Source organism: Alligator mississippiensis, chromosome 10, assembly GCF_030867095.1.
Source record: "Alligator mississippiensis isolate rAllMis1 chromosome 10, rAllMis1, whole genome shotgun sequence".
Lineage (NCBI taxonomy): Eukaryota > Metazoa > Chordata > Crocodylia > Alligatoridae > Alligator > Alligator mississippiensis.
The window spans coordinates 38,053,943-38,073,550 of NC_081833.1; the positions used below are offsets into that span (position 1 = coordinate 38,053,943).

Below are 19,608 nucleotides of genomic sequence, written 5' to 3' on the forward strand. Positions count from 1 at the left end.
CCTCTGCATCAGTTTGATTTGCACAAGTTCTGCAGGCCCATTTGATAGTCTTCTTGCCCTCCTGGTTACTGGCCATGTCCCAGCAAATTCAGACTGGGGTACATGTCTTCTGACACCCATCCACCACTCTGTCTCCTTGAGGCTTCTATCTACTTGAGTTTCTTCTCTGACTTGTGGAGGAAAGGAAGATTTTAAATAAATAAGGATAACAGAAAGTAGAAAGTCTCATCCCCCCCTCCCCACCTGAGGGGGTCCCTCCCTACCTACCTAAGCTTTGTGGCCAGCAAAGGTTCCAAAGTTACAATGTAATGGAGAGTAGCATGGCCCGACTCAGCAAGCCAGCTGAGTTGAGCCATACATCTGCACCTGAGGGGGCCTATAGGGGACCATGCCTGGGGACCCCCACCTGAGGGAGCCCCTTTGGGACCATGCCTGCCCCCACCCCGACCCAGCTATCTTCCTGCTGGGACATGTTCAGTAACTGGGAAGGGGGTGCAGGATGCCTCAGTCCCTCCTTCTCCCCCATCCCACCCACCCATGGCCTGACTCAGCCAGTCAGTTGGATTGGGCCATACGTTTAAACTTGAGGGAGTCCCTAGGGGAACGTGCCTGGGGGCCCCCACCAGAGGAGGCCCTTCCCCCCGGACTAAGCTTTGTGGGTGGGTTTGTTTAGTTTTCTTTCTTGCAAGAAATGCTGGCTGCACACTAGCTCTGGCCAAGCATTCAACCTCCCTCCATCCAATTACAGTCCACCCTGCAACTTTCCAGTAATGCCATGACTTCATAAAAGTCATGCAGTCATCAGCTCTCCAAAAAGCACCCCACCCACTCACCCTACATTGGACATGTGTGGCATATAGACCAAAACTAAGACACTGCTGAGACATGGCCGGTAACTATGAAGGACCAGTAACCAGGCTGGCTGTTTGCTTGTCTCCCTGCCTCTTGCCCTCCCATCATGCACCCCTCCATCCATCCATATCACATCAAGGGATTACTCAAGGGACCGTGGGAGCATATTGTGAATTGGTGTTTTATCTTATCGTATTGTGTTTGCTGGCAATGGCTGTACTGTAAAAAAATGTATTCACCAGTTGACTACCAATGGCATTGTTGAGCAACAACAACAAAAAAAGGTCTATACTGTTTTAGCTTTATTGTGATTTCTCAATCGATTTTTTTTTCACAATAAATTGAATTGCTATCGAGATGAGGAACAAAAAAATGCTGATTTGTATTTGCTTCTGCTTGATTTCAGGGCATGAACTTGGGAGTGGGGGAGTGGTTGCAGCCAGCCAGGGGCAGGAGTGCAGTAGCTTCCCAGGCTGGACACAAAGCTGGTCAGGGCCCATATTTCAGATTGGTTGGCCTCCCCTCCAGGCACCTCAATAATATGGCTGGGGATAGCCATCTGCTGCATAACACTTCTGGCCTCTCCATAGGGAACAGAGTGCTTTTTGAAACCCTGGCCATGGCTAATTAGCAGCTCTGCTTTGCTGCGACCCATCTGATGAGGACATGCCAATACTTAGCATAGGAGAAGAAGGTATTACAAATTTCTTGAATTTGGATGAAAATAAGTTCTCCCTCACAATGATGCTTTCTTTGAATACACTTGATTCTGCAGAGGCCTAGAGGTAGCTGAAGAGATTACCCTGGGCTACTTTGGGAGTGCTGCTCCTCATTTCCCTCTCACTTTCTCCCTGTCCTTTGAGAAAGCTGAGAGGAGAGATATGGCAAAGGAGGACAAATCAATCCTGAACAAAATTTGATGAGATGTCTCCAGAGGGGGAGCGGGGTGCAGCCAACTGGGGGAGGGGGCGGGGGGGGGGGGGGCGCAGTCTGCAAACCCAGCTCCAAAAGGTGCTGCATGCAGGGTTTTGTAAAGAAAACATTACATTGCAAAGAAAGCATTGAAAAAAACTCATTTTTGCATTGCATCTCCTATAACAGTACAGCCTGCAAAGTAAACAATCAGAAAAAAGAAGTGGTTTTGGAGCTGCGGCAGGAGGCATTAACCCCAACCCCCCACCCATTCTTGGGGACCATGCATATGAAATGTATTATAATGCATTAAAGACTTATTAAAGTCTTTAAAGACTTGCTAAAGGATAAAGGCTAAAGGTCCTGGGAGGTCCATGCATGGAGAAGTTTTGCAGATTGCCTGCTTGCTGCTGGGGGTGGGTGGGGTTGTTTAGTTGGGGTTTTGGGGTTTTGGGGTTTTTTTTTTACAAGACCTGCTGGCTGCACCATACCCTAGCTAGCACTTAACAAGCATTTGACCTCCCTCCCTCCAATAACAGTCCACCCTGCAACTCTGCAACTCTTTCCAGTAATGCCATGGCGCAGGTAAAAAACACTTTACTGAAAATGCTGCAGCTTTAATAATAAATATATATTCAACTTAACACTATAAAATATATACCAAACGTAAAAAAAAATTTTTTTTTAAATGAAGATATTTCACTCTCCTCTCCTCTTTACTATCTTCATTCATTACTGGGCTGTGGGCTGGTTGCTGCCCCTGGTGAGTTTCACCCACATTAGTTTTCTGTGAGGAGAGGGAAAAAGGAAGAAGAGGAAGAGGAGGGGGGTTTGGCACACAGTCGAAAAACCGGACTCCCCCCCGACACACACACACACACACACATACACACACAAGGTTGTGGGACATATTACCTAAATATCACTGGACGCTGCATATCCTGGGCTTCGGGTCTGGGAGGCAGCGTCCTGCCCCTGGACTTTTTGTCATGGTTCTGAAATGGAATGTGATGAAGTTCAAAAGGTTTGCAATATTGAAGGAAGTCGTGTAACCACTCACTTCAAAGTTTCAAACTACTTGCAAAAACCTTACCATTATGGGGATGCTGCAGCTGTTGTTGGGAGCTATGTCCACCAGTGGCACCATATGACAGGAGGTGCGGGGGGAGCAGGTGGAGGGTACATGGGTGGGGTGGGAGGACAGGAGGATACATGAGTGCGGGGGGAGGACATACACTATAGGTGGGGGGGCGGAAGAATTAAGAGGGGTAGAAAATTAAGGGATTACTTGTCTCCCACATTTTAAAATAATAATTGGTCTGAGAGGACCCATCCTGACCTGAACTCTGTACTGTGAGGGAGGAGGGAGGAGTGAGGAGTGAAGGAGGGTAAAAAAGATCACACGGTGGCACCTACTGGCTAAAGGTCAGAACACAGAGCCACCTTGTGGTGAAGGGGATTAATTAGAAGTCTTTGGAGTCTCTGACTGTTTGCATGAACAAATCCACAGTTGGAGCAGCGTAACTGGAAAGTAGCGTAACTGGACAGCGCTGCAAATTAACACATCTCTGAGTAGTGTTAGTTTAAGGCACTAAATGGACTTCAAAGTGGTGGAAAATCCTGGGTCATGCAAACACAAACACAGTTGCCTCGATGCAAATGGGAAATATCATTTTGTCTACACACACTGATAGAGGCCTGCTTAAAATCATCATAAATATGCTAATATAAGCTGGAAGTGATGTCTCATGATTTCTTTTCAGACGGTGCAGCTGCAAACTTACATCCTCTTCCATTTCATAGATTCTTAGATGTTAAGGTCGGAAGGGACCTCAATAGATCATCGAGTCCGACCCCCTGCATAGGCAGGAAAGAGTGCTGGGTCTAGATGACCCCAGCTAGATGCTTATCTAACCTCCTCTTGAACACTCCCAGGGTAGGGGAGAGCACCACCTCCCTTGGGAGCCTGTTCCAGACCTTGGCCACTCTAACATTTATGCAATTGTCATCAGTATTTTGTATTTTAACTTCTGTGAGTAGGCCCAGCTCAGTTTGAGTTTCACAGTCATCAGAGCAGATGAGTAAAATGTTATTTTCACAAAGGAAACCACATACTACAAAATGCTAACCGCAAGGTCAACTCCCATCTGGAACTTCCGAATAAGTGAAGAGCTAGGCAAAGAGGAACAGGAAATAAATCCTCTATTGGTCAGTTCTGGTACTGATGTAGCTCAGTACAGTGTGGCCTGGAAGGCAAAAAGAATTGGCCACGGGTTACGTGTACTAGTGGCACAAAATCACAGTGCTTGGGGTAGATGAGACTAGAGTAAATTTCTGATGAAATCTGGCATAGAGCTAGGGTAATCTATCAAGCACTGGAACAAGCAATTCAAACTCAACTACCATGTACTGAGTTATTTGTAACCTTGGGGGAAACCATTTAGCCTTCCTTGAAGACAGCCTCTCCTGTAAGGTATCAAAGGCTAATTATAATAGAAATATTCAAGTCGAGCTGTAAATGTACATATCTGAAGGGTAAATGCAATCCATATTGTTAGGGTGACAATATTTAGATTCTGAGGAGCATTAGATTTGCAGCTGAATAAAAGGCTGTAACCTGTGGCCTAGCAAGCTGCTAACCACAAGGCAGATTGTGAGGGAATTGGTGAGTATTTAGGGAATTGGTGAGTATTTATTCACCAAGGCGCCCCCGGGGGTTACAAGAAACAACGGCCACAAGCTAACAGAGAGCAGATTTAGATTGGACATTAGGAAGAACTTCTTCACAGTTCGGGTGGCCAAGGTCTGGAACGGGCTCCCAAGGGAGGTGGTGCTCTCCCTTACCCTGGGGGTCTTCAAGAGGAGGTTAGATGAGTATCTAGCTGGGGTCATCTAGACCCAGCACTCTTTCCTGCTTATGCAGGGGGTCGGACTCGATGAGCTATTGTGGTCCCTTCCGACCCTAACATCTATGAATCTATGAATCTATGAAAGGCAGAATGGTTTGTTAAAATTAACATTGCAAAATGCTTAGGCAAACATTTTCCTAACAATATAGTAGTGTTGTAAGATATATAGCTCATTGTGTAAAAGAAAGAGGATACAAACCACTGGCTATCATTAGGAGATAAAACAGATTTTGCTTATTTTCATAGATTTCATAGACATTTGGGCTGGAAGGGATCCCAGAGGATCATTGAGTCCAGCCCCCTGCCCCAGGGGCAGGAGGTCAGCAGGGATCATAGGATCCCAGCAAGATAAGCATCCAAATGTGTCTTGAAGGCGTTCAAAGTGGGTCCTTGAACCACCTCCAGCGGCAGTCTATTCCAAACCTTGGGGGCTTGGACAATAAAGAAATTCTTCCTTATGTCCAACCTGAATCAGTCACGGCGGAGTTTGAGACCATTCGATCTTGTCATCCCTTGGGGCATTCTGGTGAACAGACGTTCCCCCAGATCCTGATGAGCACCCCTGATAAACTTATAGGTGGCTACCAGATCACCCCTGAGCCTGCACTTTTCCAGGCTGAAGAGTCCCATGGCTCTCAGCCTCTCATCATAAGGACTGTTTTCCTGACCTCTGATCATGTGCGTGGCTCTTCTCTGCACCCTCTCAAGCTTCTCCATATCCTTTTTGAATTGTGGAGCCCAAAACTGGACGCAGTACTCCAGCTGTGGCCTCACCGAGGCCAAGTAAAATGGGAGAATGACCTCCTGGGATTTACTTGAGAAGCATCTATGGATGCAAGCCAGCGTTTTGCTCACTTTACTACCCACACCATCACATTGAAGGCTCGTGTTCATAGATTCATAGGTTCATAGACGCTAGGGTCAGAAGGGACCTCAATAGATCATCGGGTCCGACCCCCTGCATAGGCAGGAAAGAGTGCTGGGTTCAGATGACCCCAGCTAGATGCTTATCTAACCTCCTCTTGAAGACCCCCAGGGTAGGGGAGAGCACCACCTCCCTTGGGAGCCCGTTCCAGACCTTGGCCACTATCTGTGAAGAAGTTCTTCCTAATGTCTAGTCTAAATCTGCTCTCTGCTAGCTTGTGGCCATTATTTGTTGTAACCCCCGGGGGTGCCTTGGTGAATAAAACCTCACCAATTCCCTTCTGTGCCCCCGTGATGAACTTATAGGCAGCCACAAGGTTGCCTCTCAACCTTCTCTTGCGGAGGCTGAAGAGGTCCCGGTGCCCTAGTCTCTCCTCATAGGGCTTGGCCTGCAAGCCCTTAACCATAAGACTGGCCCTTCTCTGGACCCTCTCCAGGCTATCCACATCCCTCCTGAAGTGCAGGACCCAAAACTGCACGCAGTATTCCAGCTGCGGTCTGCCCAGCGCCCGATAGAGGGGAAGTATAACCTCTTTGGTTCTGTTCGTCATGCATCTGCTGATGCACAATAAAGTGCCATTAGCTTTTCTGATGGCTTCGTCACACTGGCGACTCATGTTCATCTTGAGGTCCACTAGGACTCCAAGATCCCTTTCTGCTTCCGTTCCACCAAGCAGGTCATTTCCTAGGCAGTAGGTATGCTGGACATTTTTCCTTCCTAGGTGCAGCACTTTGCATTTCTCCTTGTTGAATTGCATTCTGTTGTTTTCTGCCCATATGTCCAACCTGTCCAGGTCTGCTTGTAGTTGTTCCCTGCCCTCCAGTGTGTCCACTTTTCCCCACAGTTTTGTGTCATCCGCAAACTTGGACAGAGTACACTTCACTCCCTCGTCCAAGTCGCTGATGAAGACATTGAAGAATATTGGTCCAAGGACCGAGCCCTGCGGGACCCCACTGCCCACACCCTTCCAGGTCGATACCGACCCATCCACTACAACTCTCTGGGTGCGACCCTCTAGCCAATTCGCCACCCACCGGACTGTGTAGTCATCCAAGTCACAGCCTCTTAACTTGTTCACCAGTATGGTGTGGGATACTGTATCGAAGGTCTTCCTGAAGTCTAAGTAAATGACATCTACCCCTACTCCTGCGTCCAGGTGTTTTGTAACCTGGTCATAAAAAGAGACTAGATTAGTCAGGCATGATCTACCTGCTACGAACCCGTGCTGATTTCCCCTCAGCATAATTTTTCCTGCCAGGCTCTCACAAATGTGAGCCTTGATAATTTTTTCAAAGACTTTGCCTAGGATGGAGGTAAGACTGACTGGCCTATAGTTTCCTGGGTCCTCCTTCCTCCCCTTCTTGAAAATGGGGACCACATTGGACCTTTTCCAGTCCTCTGGGACCTGGCCCATGCGCCACAAGTGTTCAAATATTACCGCCAGTGGCTGTGCAATGATGTCAGCCAGTGCCTTCAGTACCCTCGAATGGAGCTCATCCAGGCCTGCCGACTTAAACGCATCCAGTTCCTCCAAGTGCCTCTGCACCATCTCAGGGTCTACGCATGTCAGTCTGGTGCCTTGCTGCTGCCTTTCTACAATCCCAGTGAGAGCCTTGTCTTGCCCCTCACTTAGGAACACTGAGGCAAAGAACTCGTTGAGGAGTTCAGCCTTGTTCCCCCTGTCCATCACCAATTGCTTCTGCCCATTTAGTAGGGGTCCTATTCCACCCTGGGCCTTCCTTTTACTCCCTATATATCTAAAAAACAATTTTTTGTTATCCTTTACTTGGGATGCCATCCTCAGCTCCATGGTAGCTTTGGCCCATCTAACTGCCTCCCTACAAGTGCGAGCAGAGGAGGTATACTTCTCTTTGGTAATCTCTCCCTGTTTCCACTTTTTATATGCTCCCCTTTTAGTCCACAAGCTGCCCTGGATTTCTCTGGTCAGCCAAGGAACCCTTCTGGCCCCTTTCCCCCTTTTTCCTCGCATCAGGATCGTCTCCCTCTGTGCCCGAAGGATCATTTCCTTAAGGCACAGCCACCTTTCCTGGGCTCCCATCTCTTCAAAGCTCCTACTGTGCAGTGCATCCTTGACTAATCGCCTGAGTTCATTGAAATCAGCTTTCCTAAAATCTAGCACTTTCACCCTACTAGTTACCTTACCCACTCGACGTCTTATGGTGAAATCATTCATCTTGTGGTCCATCCTGACCCCCAAGTCCCTTTCATCTGTACTGCTAACCAGTGTAGCACTGCTGAGCCTATAAGCATGCTGCAGGTTTTTCCTCCCAAGGTGGAGAACCTTGCATTTTTCACTGTTGAACACTATCAGGTTCTCATCCACCCATTTTCTGAGCCTGTCAAGATCCACCTGGATCACCCTCCTGTCCTCAGGTGTGGACACTTTACCCCAGAGTTTGGTGTCATCAGCAAACTTGGCCAGTCTGTTTCTGACACCAATGTCCACATCATTGATGAAGTTGTTAAATAGTATAGGCCCTAGGACAGAGCCTTGAGGGACCCCACTGGTGACCGCGCACCAAGATGTTTGGCTTCTATCAACCACCACCCTCTGGGTCCTAGCGTGGAGCCAATTCCCCAGCCAGCAGATTGTGGTGAGGTTGAGGCCGCTATTAGCCAGTTTAGCCAAGAGGTGATCATGGGATACCAGATCGAAGGCTTTTTTAAAGTCAAGATATACAACATCAATCTCTTCCCCCTTGTCCAGGTGATAGGTCACCTGGTCATAAAAAGAAATGAGATTGGTCAGGCAAGACCTACCCACAACAAACCCATGCTGGGTATCCCTCAGGATATTGCCTTCAGCTAGTCTATTAAGGATGACCTATTTGATAATCTTTTCCAAGACCTTCCCCAAGATAGAGGTCAGGCTGATGGGCCTGTAGTTAGGCAGATCTACTTTCCTCCCTTTCTTGAAGATAGGCATGACATTGGCCCTCTTCCAAACTTTGGGCATTTCACCAGAGTGCCAAGAGCTCTCAAAGATCCATGCCAGGGGCTGAGCTATGATATTTGCCAGCTCCTTGAGTACCCTTGGGTGTAACCTGTCAGGGCCAGCTGACTTGAAGGTATCCAGCCTGTCAAGGTGTTCCTTCATGAGGTCAGCTTCAATGGAAGGCAAGGAATCTCCCTCACCCAGGCCTCCCTGACCCACAGTGGGCAGGGGCATCCCATGAGACTGGTGAAAACCTGACGCAAAGTACCCATTTAGCAAGTTCACTTTTTCCTGAGCATCGGTTGTCAGTTGCCCCATCTGTTTTAGCAGGGGTCCAATGTTGCCCTTGCTTTTCCTCTAGCTCCCCACATATCTAAAAAAGGACTTTTTATTTTCCTTGCTATTTGTAGCTAGCTGGAGTTCCATCACAGCCTCGGCTTTCCTGGTTTGCTCTCTGCAGGTCCAGAGCAGAGTATTCCTCCTTGGTGGTGCTCCAGTCCTCGATCCTTTGTAGGTCTTCCTTTTAAGATGCAGGAGGTCCGCCAGTTCCCTGGAGAGCCAAGGGGGCTGCTGTGCCCTTTTGCTGCCTTTCCTCTGAGACGGGATGGACTTTGCTTGTGCATCCAGGATTGCTCCCTTGAGGAGCAACCACTCATCCTGAACTCCCCTCCCCTTTGGGTTGTGGCCCTTTAGGGCCTCTCTGACAAGCCTCCTTAGCTTGTCAAAGTCAGCTTTCCTGAAGTTGAGGACTTCTGTATTGCTGACTGACTTGCCAGCTTTACAGCAGATGGTGAAGGTGATCAGCTCATGGTCACTGTCACCCAGCTTCCCTTCTATCATTAGGTCACTGATTAGGTTGTCCCTGGTTGCCAGTATGAGGTCGAGCAGTGCTTTACCTCTTGTCAGCCTGTAGACTTCCTGCATCAGATAGAAGTCATCCACGCATGAGAGAAAGCTTTGTGACCTCTCGGATTTGGCTGAGCGCTCCTCCCACGGGATGTCTGGGTAGTTGAAATCTCCCATGACAACCATACACCGGCAGCATGTGGCTTCAGCCAATTCCCTGGTGAACTCCTGGTCAAGGTCTTGACCCTGTGCGGTGTTCCCCATGGATTTTAACCCAGAGGGTCTCAAGTCATCCACCGTGGGTGCCAATGTCAGCTTGCAGGGACGTGTAGCTTTCCTTGACATAGAGAGCTATGCCCCCGCCCCTTTTGTCCACTCGATCCCTCCTGTACAGGGTATAGCCATCTATACCTGTGGCCCAGTCATGGGTGGAGTCCCACCAGGTCTCCGTTATCCCTATGATACCATAGTTATTTGCATTTAGCAGGAGAACAACTTCCTCCTGATTATTCCCCAAGCTTCTGGCATTTGTGTATAGGCCTGCAACTGTCCCTTTGGGGGCCCTTGCCTTGCCTACATTTTGTTCCTACCCCGGCTGGGGCTAGGGTGGGATCCCTTAAGTGCCTTGGTCTGCCGGCTTTGCAAGGGTTGCTCAGCAGACCAGCAGTGGCAATAGTCCCCCCATCCCCCAGCGGGCTTAGTTTAAACCCCGGTGGAGAAGGTCAGTCAGTCTGGCTGGGAAGAGCCTCCTCCCCAGTGGAGAGAGGTGGAGGCCATCCCTTCCCAGCAGCTCGCTGCCTCTCTCTCTCCAAAGAGTGGACTATGGTCATGGAAGCCAAAGCCTTCCCAATGACACCAGCGCTGCAGTCTTTGGTTGACTACCTGGATACTCCTCTCCATCCTCAGCCCATAGCTCGAGACTGGGATGATCTAAGAAAACACCACCTGCGCCCCCAGACCCTTAAGCCCTGCACCCAAATCCCTGTAGGCTTCATGACCCAGGTGACAGCGTGCCCATCCGCGTCATGCCAGTGGTGGGCTGGCTACAGCTGGGACTGTCTAGCCTGGGGGGCTCACAGGTAGGGCCTCAGGCCCTCCCACTTGCCCTCCTGAGCGAACTCCTGTGCTAACTCATGCACCAGGCCTAGAAGCACGCCTGTTTGTGCAGCCTGTTTGTGAGTCTCTGGTCATGCGGCTCCCTGGGAGGCTGGGCGAAGTAGGAGTTGGGGGCCGTGACCCTCCTTGGTCCACTTAGCCCACTCCCAGCTGACTAGATCCCTCCCTCCATGGGCCCCTGCTTACCTGCGGGCAGGCTGGGGCCCGTCGGGGGTCCTGGTGTCACTGTTGGGGTCCCTAGGCTCACAGGGGCACAGTGGGCTTACACCCGCACATCTCGCACTGGAGCCGGGCCACTAATGAGGCTTATTGCTGTTGCTAGGCCCTTTTTAAACTGTGCACATGCGCAGAAGGGCTGGCTGGTGCCTTGCTGTTTTGGAGGGGGCTAAGGAAGATCCCTCCCCTCCACCGAGGGAAGGAACAGGTGGGTAACTCCCCCCTAACCTGTCACACGCACCTGCAGGGGGGGGGTCACACGACTCCCTGGGGGGCTGGGCCAAGTAGGAGCCCAGGGGGGTGTGAACCTCCTTGGCCCACTTAGTCCACTTCCAGCTAACTAGGTCCCTCCCTCCACAGGCCCCTGCTTACCTGCGGGCAGGCCGGGGCTCGTTGGGGGTCGTGGGGTCACTGCTGGGATCCCTAAGCTCATGGGGGCACAGAAGGCTTATACCCATGAGTCTTGCAGCAGAGCCAGGACACTAATGTGAACACTAAACATATGAATGTTTATGCTAAGCCAGCCACTTGCTTATGCTAAGTAGCCATCCTAATTGTGTCAACCATTTTTTGAAAAAAGCAGCAGGTGAGTCTGTGTAAGTCTGTGTGCTGTGAATAAGGTGAAATCTTAGGAATGTGGAGATGGTCCAACTTGGGACTGAAAAACAGACTGGAATGTGAAAGACAACATGTAACTGGTAACAGAATCTGAGATAAACATATGCGAAAAAGTGAGTGGTAAAGAAGCCTCCAGAAGCTTCCAGGCTTTGGTCGAAGTCCACCCAAGTGACTGAAAGAAGCAGGGGTCAGGGTCTTAGGCATGCGCTCAAAGCAAAAAGACATGTAAATAAGTGAAATACATAGGCAATTCCATGCTAATGAAACAAACAGCAAACAGAGGCGGAGCTTAAGATGGGAAGGACTAAGGGTGGAACAAAGGAGGGACAAAAGGTGGAGTAAATGTTAATGAGCATAAACCAAGGTGTATAAATATGGAAAGAACTAATGTTCATGGCTGCTCCCTGGTTTGTTGGAGCTTGCCCAAAGCGGTCTCCATTTTGAATAAAGCTGTTGACGAGCAATGTGTGCAAGTGATGAGTGCATTGATCCATTGTCTCCTTAGTTGTTGGGCATTGCATGGAGTCGAGGTCTAACATATAAGACTCAAAAAAGTGAATCAGTTTATCAGATGTAGCAGCGCCGACTTCACTGCTGACCTCTCACCAGTGGAGGAGCTAGTTCAACGCATGTAATTATACTTTGCTTAAGCAGAGGAGAGGGAAGGGGGGATAGTTATCAATCCTTCCATTTCATGTTGAGGTAAGGAGAAATTTTTCTCTACAGTTTAATGTAATGCAGTGGGGCAGGTGCATGATGGGTTACCTCATATCTGGAATGAAACACCCAGCTGTGTCACTGCCAAAGACAAGATGGAAGAAGTGATTCTGGTGTTCCTTGTTAAAAAGTCTTTAAAAGATTTGACAGTCTAATGCTCTCCAGTAGGGCTGTGAGGAATTTCGCGATCTATTTTGTTTCGCAATTGTTTCAACTCATTTCGAGTTCAAAACAGCAAAATCGAAATGAAATGAAAGGCTTCGAAACAACCTCAAAATGAAACGAGGGGAGTCAAAACATTTTGAAAGTTTCAAAATGTTTTCAGTTTCAAAGCTGAAGCTGGACTTGATTGCAGGGAAACAAAAGTAAGGAGAGGGAGGGGGAAGGACTGCTCTGATCTTGACTATGTAGCTGGTGAGTGACTGTGATCATCTTTCCCTGAGGTCCCTTCCAGTTCAAGTGCTCTGGGGGAGGGATTGGAAAACAGCATAAAAAGCAGCATTTTGTTTTTAACTGAGCTGCCAACAAAGGCTATCATTTCCTACTTACTAGCCTGTTCGTAGTAAGTGGGATTCATCAATACCTTTTGCTTTCTATATCCTTTTATTTTATTATTATATTGATTCATTCATTTCAATTTAGTCCTCCTGCAAAATCCTCTTTCTGTTTGTGTTAGTCTATTTTGGTTCTTTTCCTCCAGAAAAGAAATCTGTGCTTTTTCTCACAGTGTACATTCCATTCACTGTGCAGGGAAGTGCAACATATATTGAATATTATAATATAGAATTTATTCAGGAACACATACTACATACATTTATATTTTGTATTTATTTCATAAATACATACATAAATTACATAAAAACACATACATATACAATTATCTAAATATATTCCATAAATTAGATTACATTACAGAAAAACACACAGATTTTCCAGCACACCAAGGCAAACACACTATGAAACACCATGAAGCATGCTGGAAAGGCAGCTGGCAAGCCTTCAGGGAGGGGCAGAAGAGAGGGTAGAGGGAGAGCTGTAAGTTTCCTGCCCCAAACTGAGATGCACTCTCTTTCCTACAACTAGTAGGCATGAGGCTTCCACTTCTACAGGCAGCAAGGAGAAGGGAGCAGTGCCACTGCCTATGAGTGAGTCTGCATCCCCTCCAAGAGCACTAGCCATAACCCCCACCACCATGACAACAAGCAGCACCGGCATGACAGTCTCCTCCATTCCCATTTCGCTTCCCATGCCGAGCCTTCCACTGCAGAGGAAAAGCTGGAGATGGAGCTGGATCTGGATCTGAAGTACCATAGCAAGAAAAATTCTGGGGAAAGAGGGAATTTGAGTTTGTGCTCCATACCTCTCAAGTTTTCCCTAGAGCCAGGTCTCCTTCCTCAGAAGGCACTTTGGAGGAAGCTGAGGTAGAGGTTGTGGAGGCAAGTGGCTCAGCTGAGTCCACTCCTCCTGTTGCTGTGCCTCTGCCTGCTGAGGATGGGGAAAAGGCAGCATCCGCACATGCACCTGCACCCCAGAAGCAAGTGGGTAGTGTGGTCTGGGATCATTCTGAGCTGGCTGATGATCTCACATATGCTATCTGCCTGCTCTGCTGAGTCCAAACCAGCTGGAGCAAGGGAACAAAACACATCAGCACCACAGGGAGGCTGACGCATCTCTGCAGGCACCACCCCCTTGCCCTTATTCCTCCTCAGCCTGGCACCAGTGGGAGCATGCCTAGAAAGAAGTCCCCCTCTCGCTCCAAAGCTCCCATCCCCCGAAGCAGAGGCAGGCCACCCTGGAACAGTGGGGGAAAGGTGGGCAGAAAGCGGGGCATATTGCAAAGGTGAGCACTGGGGAGATGCTTGCTGTGGATAACCAGCTCTTGTCCTTATTTGAACGGCCAGGGTTCAGGTGGCTCATGGTGCTTGTGGCCCCATCCTACCAAATGCCCACGTGCACCACCTTCAGCAGGATGGTGGTGCCCTCCCTATATGAGGCATGCAGGTAGTACTTGAGGAAGGAGCTGCACAAGGCAGGTCTGTAGGTGGCCTTACACTTCACCTCGGACATCTGGAGCAGCTGGGGTGGAGATCATGCATACCTTTTCCTCACAGGGCACTGGTGTGACAAGTCAGGCCATTGGTGGGCTCTCCTTCAAGCTGAGGTGATGGATGAGTCCCACACTGTAACTGAGATCATGGGGGCCCATGAACCGCTTGGTGCAGGGGTAGCTCACTAAGCAGGGCGAGCTTACCCATGGGTTCATGGTCACCGACAATGGGGCCAATATGGTCAAGGCAGTCCATGATACCAACTTTGTTGCCATCTGCTGTGTGGCACACAAGTTCTACCTCATTGTCACAGATGCCTTGGAGGAGGACAGGGCTGCTGGTGATGGTGCTAGCACCACCAACAAGCTCATTTCCAAATGCAGGAAGGTGGCAGGCTACTTCCACCAAAGCATCAAAGGTGGCAAGATGCTGCAGGAGAACCAGGCAGAGCTGAACATCCCACAGCAGAAAATCATGCAGGATGTGGAGACTTGGTGGAACTCCACATACCTGATGCTTGGGAGGCTGGTGGAGCAACTGAAGGCCATCCATGAAATGGCCTTGCTCAGAGAGATTGAGATCAGCAGTCCCCTTAACAGAGCTGAGTGGGATACCATCTCTGTGATCTTGGTGGTCCTCAAGCCCTTCCTTGAGGCCATCAAGAGCCTCAGCGCTGGTGATGCCCTCCTTAGCCAGGTGATCCCTGTAGTGAGGGAACTTTAGAAGCAAATGGAGAAGTTCCAGGGGATCAATGTTCCTGGCTAGGGCAAGCTGATGTCACCAACCGTGCAGGCACCAGTGAAGCCGCTGAAGGAGGGCATCAGGAAATGGCTTGATCCCTTGCAGTCCAGTACAGTCCATGTGCTGGCTGCCATGTGTGACTCAAGGGTGAAGGGGAGCTTATGTGGCAGCCAACTCCTGGATCAGTGGATGGGGTACTGATGAAGAAAGTCAGGGAGGCAGAACAGAGGAGATGGGGGGACATGAAAGATGGGGATCCACTGTCTCATGCCAGTATGCCATCCACCAGCCCGTTTCCTCCTCCACCATGGGCGCTGCCAATGTGGGCCAAGGGCATGGCTTCCATGGTGGGGTCCATCAGGCCTTGGTGGCTGCCGATCTCACATAGGAGACATGGAGCACTGTTGTCAATGCATCTCAATTTGGGGACTCCTTGGCCTACTGGGCAAGCCAAAGCAAGATATGTCAGGTTGAGGAAGCACCTGCATTTGGTACATGTGCTGTTCCTAGGGAAGTGGGATGTAGCAGTGCAGGTAGAAGTGGACAGATGCCTGGGGAGTCAGATATCTGGCAGGTTGTAGTGTGTCAGAATTCCAATGGGTATATTGAGTCCATGAGTTTCTGTACCTAGGAGGTTGATGAAGTTCAGTTCATAGGCTTGTCTGTGAAAAGTGGGTTGTAAATTCCCTTTGAGGATCAGGCCTGAGAAATTGGAGACAGGTAGTTGGGTGTTCTTCTTTTTGATAGATTTTCAGTGTGCACTCATTCTGGTGTGCAGTTGTTGCTTGGTGTCTCCTATGTATTTTCCATCAGAGCACTTGGTGTCCTGATAGAGATATTGTCACAGTGGGGGTCCTACAGGAGGGCCGTGATCTCCTCAAGGCCCCCTTCCCATGCCAAGTTGGCCCAAGGGCACCCTCAAATTCTTTCCTGCCACGTCTTTGATAACACCATATATTTGGGAGGCTGCCTTTTACGCCCTCTCGGTCACATCTTGCTGGTTACTCAAAACCTGTGGTTTTCTGGACTCCTCGTGGGTCCCGCTCTACAATGGGTGCTTCAGGAGCGCCCTAGCCTTAGGGGCTATGCGTGGCTCCTACCACCCCTTTACCACGTTCCAAGTCTTGCAGCTGGAATAGACATTGTTCTGTCCAGGTCTACACCCTCTCTCTGGCATTCGGGCTCTCCGCAGCCCTGTCTCTCTCCACGCCCTCTCTCAGGGCCTTCTCAGTAATGCCGCCTTCTCTCATGACTCACCATGCCCGCACTGGGGCTTCTCAGCAATGCCCCCTTCTCTGGGGCTTCTCAGCTGCCCCTCTCTGGGGCTGGGGTCAGTGCACCCCGAATGCTGCACCCTTGCTGGCACTGGGGTCCCCACACTGCTGTGGGTCCCCTATGAGGCCTCCTCCAACCCCTAATAGCCTCACCCAAACCACCGGTGACAAACAGCAACACAAATGCAAGCCCTTCGGTTATAACTTAAACTGAAGCCGCTTGACCATAACAACATTCCAGCCTACCGGGAAAAACTCCATTCTGCAGCCGTGTCAGCCGCTGCTCCTTCAGTTAGGCTTCTCCTCTCTTCCACGGCAGAGAGCTCCTTCCTCCTGGGCTGCTAGCAGTGAACTGCCTCTGGCCTTAGCCCTTAGGGTTTATAAGGGAGCCAGGCCCTGCCCCTTTCAATCAGCTGACCGCCGGCAGGTGCGATCTCTTGCTCCCTCCAGTTGCCCTGGCAACCAACAGCTGGGCTCCTTATTCACTGCTAGGTCTCTTTCCCTAGCAGTTTTCCCCTCTTTAGGAGCAGGGCACCTAAGTGCTCTGTGACAGATATGTATTGTATTGTGAAGATATCTCCATACTGGAGATATTGTTGGCAGGTTTTGCATGTCATGCCATGCCATGGCCTGGATCCATTTGGTGTGTTTTGGGCTGTAGAAAGTTGGCTTCTGGTGTTGAGGTTAGTGAGGTTCAGTGCTTGTTTGAATTTACAAACCACTTTTCACAGAGGAGCCTATGAACTGCACTTCATCAACCTCCTAGGTACAGAAACTGATGGACGCAATATAGACACTGGAATTCTGACACACTACAACCTGCCGGACATCTGACTCCCTAGGCATCTCTCCACTTCTACCTGCGCTGCTACATTCCCCTTCCCCAGGAACAGCGCACACACCAACTGCAGGTGCTTCCTCAGTCTGACAAAGGGTTTTTCAACCCCAAACCTTGTTAAGATATATTTCTTTAACTCAGTTGGTCTACTAAAAGATACCAGATTGACCCAAAGAACCTTGTCTGCCAGTGCCATGCCCTTAGACCAACACAGCTACAACCTACACCTGTCCCCAGTTAGCTGACTGGAAGGAGGCATTGCCCTGGGCACATCTGGGGCTGGGCACATCTTGTGGTCTCAGGGCTGGGGCTGGCAGGGAGAGTTCTCTGGCAGCTGCTGGAGAAGAAGCTCCTGCAGGAAAGGAAAGAAAGGCTCTGTGACAGTTTGGCTGCCTGGAGATGCTAGTGCTACTGTGCTGCTTACAATCATTACCTGTTGTTATTTAATGTGGTGGACTGCACTGAGGCTGTAGGGGAGGAGGAGACCTCATTGGGGCACACTACCCTGTTGCGCAGAGGCCCCAGCACCAGTGATGACGTGCCTTAACACACACACAAAGTCACACGTCACGAGTTTTGCTTGTCAGCAGCCTGAGGTGCAGTTTCCCAGAAACCCCTGCACCTCTCTCCTTGAAACCTGGCAGGCTTCATGGTCTCAGAAAGGCCTATCACACCTACTGTTTTCACCAGGCTGTGCCTTAACACACACACGTGACATGAGTTTTGCTTGTCAGCAGCTTGAGGTGCAATTTCCCAGAAACCCCTGCACCTATCTCCTTGAAACTTGGCAGGATTTGTGGTTTCAGCAGGGGCTACCATTCCTGATGGTTTTATTTGAATTAGGCAAGAAATAACAAAGTTATAGGCAGTTTTGTGATTCCCCATTATAGCCTATGGGCGAAATGTCAAATCACGTCAAAACCGTGATACAGTTTTGACTAAATGCAATGGAACTGTGCTTCTAAACAAAACAAAATGAAACAGCAAAAGGAAACATTGTTCTATCAGAACGGCAAAATGGAAGTCAAAACCAAACGGTGCTGTTTCGCACAGCCCTACTCTCCAGTACGGTCCCAGAGATGGGGTGTGAGTCTGAATCCTAGTAGGGCCATAGTGGTGTTGTAGGCCCAATGGTCCAGGGAATATGCAAGGTTTGTTAGGAAGTATCTTTTATTGGACCAACTATACAATTGGTTGAGATGTTAGACAACACAGATACCAGAATATGGTTCTGTCCCAGATCTGAGGAAAGGCACTGTGTGTCCAAAACATTATCTAACATCTATCATAGCTATGTAGCTGACCCAATAAAGGATACTACCCAACAGTTCTGCTCCTGATCTTCTGAGGCTGTGAGCATGAGTAAAACAATGGAATATTTTCATGGTAGTGAAAAATGTCTTATGCTTCTTGGTATAATAGCTCCTTCCCCATCTTGTTGATGAGGTAGGAGTCGTGAATAGCCTCTGCTGTTTTTCATTGGCTTAGAGCTAATTGGCCGATTCACAGGGGTAGCTGACTCTCTCAATGAGATCATGAGGAACTACTCATGGTGTCCAGCTTCTGAAAGAGAGCTGGTTATGACCTGGTGCACAGCCCAGCCTTAAGGCTAAGTACAGACAGTCAAAAAGCCCCAGGCTGAACTGATTCAGTCTTTGCAGGTTAGTTTAAGCTGCAAAGATTGAACCAATAAGCAAATGAACAGATATGCATTTTTGATTCAGGAAATGCAGCCAGGTGCATGCAGTGGCTCAAGCCAGAAACTGGGGGGTGCTAGAGCATGGCCTTCTGGCACATAGCCAGTATGGGCTGTGTGCTTGCTTTTTCTTCCTGCTGCCCCAGAGGACTCTGGGATTTGCAGTCCAGGCTCACAGCAGCAGAACTCTGCAGGGTTGCTCATCACTTCCTCTTCCTGGTTCCAGGTGCCTCTGGAATTGGTAGTCCACAGTTTCAGTTAGCACTAAGTAAGCAGGGCAGGGAAGTTCTGTACTCAGTGGAAGGGAAGCTTAACTTACCTCCCTAGCCCCAGACCCCAGCAGGGGTTTGTTTGGGGGCAGTGCAGGGGGGCAATGAGCCAGCCAGTGAGGCCAGTGAGCCAGCCTTCACTGCTCCAGCTAGGGAGCAGAGGGGCAGGGGCCAGCCCTGATGTCTGGAGCAGACAGCCCAGCCCAGCCCAGCCCAGCCCAGTCCAGCCGACCCCAGGGCTGCAAAATGCAGGGATGCTGGGGGACTCTGATTTACCTTGAACCAGGAAGGCATCTGGGAGAGAAGTTTCATAAACTAGTTTGACCCAAATCTGTTAAATCTTATACTACATTCAACCAGTTTTATCTTAAACCAGTTTCAGCCATTTTGAAACTAGTTTATGCATACTGAACTATTTTGTTACAGATTTAAACCAGTACCTGATTACTTAAACTGGTTTATATGTAACTACTGTCCCTGCAACCAGCTACACATGGCTGTAAATATGTTTTGTATCCACACATGACATAGTTCATACTTGGCTACTAACCAGGATGGCTAATAGGGCTGTGTGAAATTTTGCCGGCAGTTTCATTTCAATGCTGTTTCAACTTGTTTCAAGCTCAAAATGGCGAAATCAAAATGAAACAGCGAGCTTCAAAACAGCTTTGAAAT

General features: G+C 49.3%; 1 long non-coding RNA gene across 1 annotated transcript; it reads right to left on the minus strand.

Moving 5' to 3' along the window:
• Nucleotides 1-2,387: 2,387 nt before the first annotated feature.
• Nucleotides 2,388-16,472, minus strand: LOC132243453 (uncharacterized). Its single transcript, XR_009455029.1, has 3 exons — nucleotides 16,377-16,472; nucleotides 2,680-2,759; nucleotides 2,388-2,551 (listed from the first exon to the last, which is right to left on the minus strand). It is a non-coding gene; the product is annotated as an uncharacterized LOC132243453 (long non-coding RNA).
• Nucleotides 16,473-19,608: the final 3,136 nt, after the last annotated feature.